Below are 7,005 nucleotides of genomic sequence, written 5' to 3'. Positions count from 1 at the left end.
TGATGATGGACTAAATATAATTAAGGTATAATTAATAATTAACAGACCTAGAAATTGCTTTAAAGAGGCTTAAAAAGCAGAAGTAAACAAACCTCAGTTGGGAGAAAATGGGGTCATAGCTTCAGGCTTTGTAACTGCACCAAGTATTCGCTACAAGCCATTCATTTAGCAATGCAGCCACAAGGCTGGTTTTGCAGACCACAAGGAACCACAGAATTAATGTTTGCAAGAAATCTAATCTTGTCTGCAAATACTAACAGTGACAAAGGAGCTGACAGCTGAGATAGTCTCTGCAGATCTCGTAAGCTCTGCCAACCATAAGCTGCAAAACAGACAGGACTACAGAGAAAAACATGGGATGTGGTGGAATGAGTTGGGTTATGACCCCAAAACAAAACTGGTGAGTTTGCACATAGGCTTCAGAATCCAAGCCTAAAAACTCAGCTGGCTGAAGGCAGGGACACAGGGAAATGCACTTTTGTAGCACAGCACACATTCACTCTTGTCCCCTATCAGACAAGAGATGACGGCCTCCAGTTGTGCCAAGGGAGGCTCAGGTTGAACATCTGGAAATATTTCTTCTCCAAATGAGTGATCGTTGGCACAGACTGCCCAGGGAACAGGTGGAGTCTTTGTCTCTGGAAAGGTTACAGAACCATGGAGATGTGGCGCTGAGGGATGTGGTCAGTGGGCCATGTTGGCGGCAGGTGGATGTTCAGGCTGGGTGATCTCAGAGGTCTTTTCCAACCTGGATGACTCTGTGATTTTCGGCACATTTTGCTATAAATGACATTATGAGTCCAGAACAACAGGGATCCAGCTCCTGCAGTACACAGGAAGGCTGGAGTCTGGATGAGAAAGTCACACCAAATTAACCTGGGGATGGAGATTTATGACTGAATTATTGTGGGCTGGCAATTCACTGTGCTATGGTAATTGAGTTTGGGCATGTTCTCAGCTGGTGGCAGATATGCAGTAAAGTGCTCTGGGCTACACTTCCATGGTGCTTACAGTAACTCCCTTAGCTTGCACTTGCTATGGGTTAGGACTGTGTTGCACAGTATCACTGCTGCTGTTACCTGCTTGGCCCCTGAGTCCACTTAACCCAACCCTTAAGCAAAGTGAGTTGTTCTGGCATCCTGAACATCTTTTTAACATGAAAACACCACTTTTGCAAGAGTCTCAGCAGGTTTTGGACAAATTGCACCTTTTCTCTGTGTTTTTTGTTGTTGTTATTTGTTTCACGATGGCTGTTTTGTTGCTCTCCCTTCCCGTTATTTCTGTCCTGTGACATCTTCCTGCACTCACTGGTGTCTCTGGGGATGAGCCTTCAGCAGAACACAACTGTGTGCAGTCACAGGAACAAGCCGGACGATAAATGGCCCTACTCAGCTCTCTGGGGAGACAACAAATATTCCAGCAAAGTGAGGCAGGTCAGGCTCAGCAAAGCCCTGTGGCAAACTGCGTCATTCCCAAAGAGACCAATTCCCCAAACCTCTTCTAAAGAGTTATTTTTGTCCTGCTTGGAGAAGGCAGATAAGCTTGTCCAAAGAACAAGACTAACATCTGCACAGTTATCAAAGAAACACTCCTCTGCCTCTCTGAGAAAGGAGCTCTGGTGCAGAGCAGTAGCACAAGTGCCAGGGAATGAGTCCAGCTGTGCCCCAGACATAAGTCTGGCCGTAGCCAAAAGCTGTCAGCATCCACAGTGTTTCTACCTTTGTGGAGAAGTGCACCTCTCAGTTAACAGCAGCAGAGAAAGGTTCATTTTATAGAATCACAGAATAATTTGAGTTGGAAAGGACTCCTAAAAGCCATCAGGTCCCACAGTGATCCCCTGCAAGGAACAGGGATACCCACAGCTCCATCAGGTGCTCAGAGCCCAACCTTCCTTTATTGCATCTGATTATCACATCTTTTTTGGTCCATTCTGGCCAGATCTTCCTCTGCATAATTGCTCCAAAGTGAGATGGAATCTTTAATTAATATTTTCTGATGTGTAAGGTTTTTAATTCAGAGCAATAATCACAAGTCTCTAGAATGAAGAGGTGAGCCTTGTTCTGTGGGGACTGGCTGAGCTTTTTGGCCACTGGATCAAAAACTGCCTCTATTTACTGACTTGCACACATGCAGCTCAGTGTATGGTAAGTGGGTATTTGTATTCTGGAGCTATTTCATACAAGAAACCAAGGAAGGCACTGGGATATTTACACCAGGACTCCCCCTCATCAAGTGGCATTGGATGGGAGAGATTCCTTATAAAACCAGATGTAAGCTGTTCATGCTGATCCCATGTGGAAATCGGTTGCCTTAGGCTGAACACACGTGCAGGTAGACACACCAAATGGGCGCATATTTGCAGATGTGGACCTAAAGCCCCCATCTGTTAACCTGTGCCCAGAAGTTCCGACTCAAACTAGTTGGATGCTCACTCAGAGAAAAGCTTTGGCCTCACCTCCTTGGAAAGGAAAGCAGCTGATTAAATGCAGCAATGCTTATTAGTGACTCATAAAGGCATTAGCAGCATTACCCGTGAACCAAACAGAGCACAGCTTTTCAACACGAGTGCAATGAGCAACTGCCTCCTTGAAGCATGATGTGATTCCTTCTATTCCTGTAGGGTTTTATTCTATTTGTAAGTCACATATGCAGGAGATCTTGGCCCATGTTGCAGTGCTTGCTAACAAAAACAATAAATGTTTTGTATGCTTCTAATTTGGGACTTGCTTATTGCTAAACCAGGTGCAGTTATTTGCAGCCTGGTTTAGCTACAGCAATGACAATGCAGCGCTGGAACAAAGTCCTCTGAGAAATGATCTCGGTAACAGATGGCTTTTAAGAACAAGTTAGAGAACTGGGTTGCATAAAACCATTCCTGAAGACAGGATACCACCCCAGGGTTCCTCCCAGCCCTATTCAAAACACTCTTGGTAACACCCATCGCTGCCAGAAATAGAGGTGCAGTTTGAGTAAAGGCAGCGTCACATGCAGACAGCCTTTGAAGATCCACTTGCGTGATAAAACACGGCAAGAGACTTGTCACAGCCTTGATCTCCTCATTCCCTGCTGCCTCCAAGTCTGGATGACTGCAAGCCATAATGGCTTAAAGCAGGGTGGGGATGGGATGGACAGTGGGGAGCCTGAGATTTAACAAGTCATCCTCGGAGCAAGAACAGAACACCAGGAGATAGGGAAGAACAGCAGCATGCATTCACAGGCAGACAAATGGCATCACGTACAGGGGCTGCAGGGATTTGAATGGCACCATGCTGTCATCTATTGAGCAGATTCATACTGATAGAGAACACAGTGAGTTAGAACTCAGAACATAGGCAATGCCAGGAATGGATTTGTCCTAGAAAGGACCAGAGTGTTTTGGTCTCTTTCCAGATTTACATCTAGAAAATCTGCAAATGCAATTCCAATTTACACCAAGCACTTTATCAACCATTATTTTGATTCCAATAATATTGAAACAAAAACATTTGATATTAAAGTAAAACACAAATGCAAACTGAAATACTTTATTTTAAGTGTCCACCTGTCCTTTGGGCTGCAGCAACAGGGAGAGGAAGGGGGTTGTGCCCCTCTGCTCTGCGCCTGGAAGGCCCCACCTGCAGTGCTGTGCACAGGCCTGAGGACCCCAGGACAGGAGGGATGTAGAGCTGCTGGAGAGGGTCCAGAGGAGGGCGTGAGGATGCTCAGAGGGCTGGAGCACCTCTGCTGTGAAGACAGGCTGAGGGAGTTGGGCTTCCCAACTATAAAAGGGAAGATATCAGTTCGATGTGAGGGGGGTGAGGAGCTGGCACTGCTGCCCAGAGAGCTGTGGGTGCCTCATCCCTGCAGGCACTCAAGGCCAGGGGGGATGGGGCCCTGGGCAGCCTGAGCTGGTGGGGGCAGCCCTGCCCATGGCTGGGGGTGGCACTGGGTGGGCTTTGAGGTCCCATCCAACCTGAGCCGTTCTGTGGCACTCTGATTTTCAGATTTTCTCCTTTAAAGAGTTTAGCATGGAAAACTGAAATCTTTCACTGAAATTCCCACAAATTACTTTCATCAAGACAGAAGTGCTTCTTCTGGAAAGAAATTCTTCAGCAGAAAATCCATCATTCTGTGATAGCCATGACAAACCCCACTTGCTCACTTCCCTGTAGTTAGGTTGTAAATTTCCTGTGTGAAAAATTATTTCCAGTCAGATGCGACACTAAGAAGCCACTTAAGAAATCAATAACAGTCACAGCTTTCACCTCTCTGGTATGAATGTGAGGTGTGGCTGGATCATTCCTGGCATCCACAGATGTATTTACTTTCCACTGGATTTGTTTATGCAGTGTTGGTCAAGAATCGTATGTGTTGAGTCAGAGGAGAAGCAAGAAGCAGGATGCTGTTAGCATCCATCATGTACAAAATGCTCCATGAATGCCTGAAGACTTGTAGATCCTATGAATAGAGCTGTTTTCCTTTACATAAACAGGAGATTTAGAAGGTTTCAAAGATGCAATAAAGATATGGTAATGGGGTCAAAAACCACTGGTCACTAGAACACCCACAAACATAATGCAGACGCTCTCAGTGCATGGATAGTGCTTGCTAATAACTCCCAGGTTATGTAATTTTAACCCTCTAGACATTTCCCTACGGGTCTCTTTGATGGAAGCAACAGGAATCAAATGCAGACTGCTTGTCCAGCATCTCCAGATTACACCCCTGTGGCTTAATGGAGCAAGGGATGCAAAAAGTGCTCATAGAGTTGAAGTCAGTGATACCTTTGATGGAATGCAAGGGGAGATACAAAAGCAATCTGAAAACAATTGCTTGTTTTCTTAAGAAGCAAATAGGAGCTGCTCTGATTCAGTCTCCCAGCCATACCTGTGTGCAGATATTTTATGTCATCCCTGCCACCAGTGTGTTTCAGCATCAAGTATTTAATTAACTAAAGGTATCTGAAATTGCAGAAGAATCCAATTGCCTCTAGAACTGATCCTCCAGCATCTCCCACAATGAATAGAGCTAAATAAATGGAAAAGACTGCAAAATCAGATCAGGAGTGAATTACACTCATTGCACATAGGCATCTATAACTCTGCAAGGTGCCAGATGACAGAGGTTCAGCCTGTCTGGCTTTAACTTGTTTTTCTGTTTCACAAGCACAAATCACAGAGAACCCGAGTTTCAGATTCATTAAGTCCTTTCTGTCCCACGCACAGAAGTGATGTCATCTGAACGTTGCCCCTTGGCACTGTAAAACATGTCATTTTGAGAGGGATTTGAGCAACAAGAAAAGAGGTTTTCAGGAGCAATGAATGACCTGGGGCTGCTCAAGCAGTGCACGTCGGATGGGGCTGCTGCATAAAGTGTAGATTCAAGGTAGTACCCCCAAGCCAGGTAAGTTAGTCCTATGTAGGCTGATGTGAGGTCTTAGAATCATCAAATTGAGAGGGTTGGAAAAGATCTCTAGGATCACCCAGTCCAACCCTATATTGCCCACTGACCGTGTCCCTCAGTGCCACATCTCCATGTTTCCTGAATCAACTCTATCCCTGCCATCCTTCTACAGACCTCAGAGCCTTTTACAGATACTGTCTACTAATGACCTTCCCAATCCTGCTGCAGAAATTAGGCAATGGAAGAAAATCAGAAATGCAACATGCCAATGAGAGAAGCAACACTGTGTGCTGGAGGAATGAGGAACCCTAGCAAGGCAGTGCTGCTCTGGGCTCACTCAGGCAAATTAAAATAGCACAAAGACAGGATTTTCATAAGACTTAAGGCTCAACATTGCTGGCCTTTTGAGTGGTGCACTTGAGCTGGTGGAAGATTTAGGTCCTGTTCCTGCTCCTTACAGCAGGCACTGCTGACACACACTGTCAGCATTGGCCGCTCTTGGTTAAGAGATATATGGATGGTTATATCATGTTATCAGCAGGGACAGAAGACTAAAACGTATCTGAAGAAGGGAATAGGGGGTGTAGGGGGGAGTGAGGTGAAGACCCACGATTAATTATAGAAATAACAAGTTGCACAGTCACAAAGAAAGTGTGGGCTGGAATGCGGTTTTCCAGAGTTTGTAAAGACTCATTTAATTTCTATAGAAACTGAATAGCAAACAGGTAATTTTCTCTGAAAATTGCTTCTATCACCTCTGTAATTCTCTGCGAGAGGAATACATTTCCCTTGTGCCTTCTTAATCCCCTGTTATTTTCATTATAAATTTAATTAAGCTCTTCTGGAGAGCGCTCCACGACATCTGAGCTGAGTTTTGTTTTTCTGTCAGAGCGATGATAGAAATGAGCTACTGAATTATGTGGCAATTGGATTTCTTTATTTTGTGTAAATATTTCAAGTGATGGAGATGCTCACGTTCTCCCAGCAGTGCTGAAGGCTTTGCGTCAGCTGATGGCTGTGCTCCTCAGGAATAGAAGTGAGGAGGTGAGCAGTGGTGCTTCCAAATTCAATGCCGTAGATCACAGAACGGCTCAGGTTGGAGGGGACCTCAAAGCCCACCCAGTGCCACCCCCAGCCATGGGCAGGGCTGCCCCCACCAGCTCAGGCTGCCCAGGGCCCCATCCCACCTGGCCTTGAGTGCCTGCAGGGATGGGGCACCCACAGCTCTCTGGGCAGCAGTGCCAGAACCTCACCGCCCTCTGAGGAAAGGATTGCTTCCTCACATCTAACCCACAGCTCCCCTCTTTCACTTTAAAGCCATTCCCTCTCATCCCATCACTGTCAGACCTCGTGATGTCCTAAAGTTCATTGTGAACAATGACTGCAATCAGCCTGGACAGGCTGGGAAACAGGCAGGAGACAGTCCCTCACGCCTCACTTTTTTCTCCTCCTATTTAGAGTTTAAAGCTTGTAAAACGAGCACCAGAAGTTTCTGTCACAAATCCAAGCCTCTGTGAGCACTCAACAACAAAAGCCCTCCCTGGACTGACTTGGGTTACTGCTGTGGGTTTGGGCTGTTCTTGGGGTTGATGGATTTCTTCATTTGTAAGTTCAGGCAGACAG

Source organism: Coturnix japonica, chromosome 34 (genome assembly GCF_054131305.1).
Source record: "Coturnix japonica strain WE chromosome 34, WE-NBRP24, whole genome shotgun sequence".
In the NCBI taxonomy this organism is placed as follows: domain Eukaryota; kingdom Metazoa; phylum Chordata; class Aves; order Galliformes; family Phasianidae; genus Coturnix; species Coturnix japonica.
Note: the sequence above shows the minus strand (reverse complement) of the source record.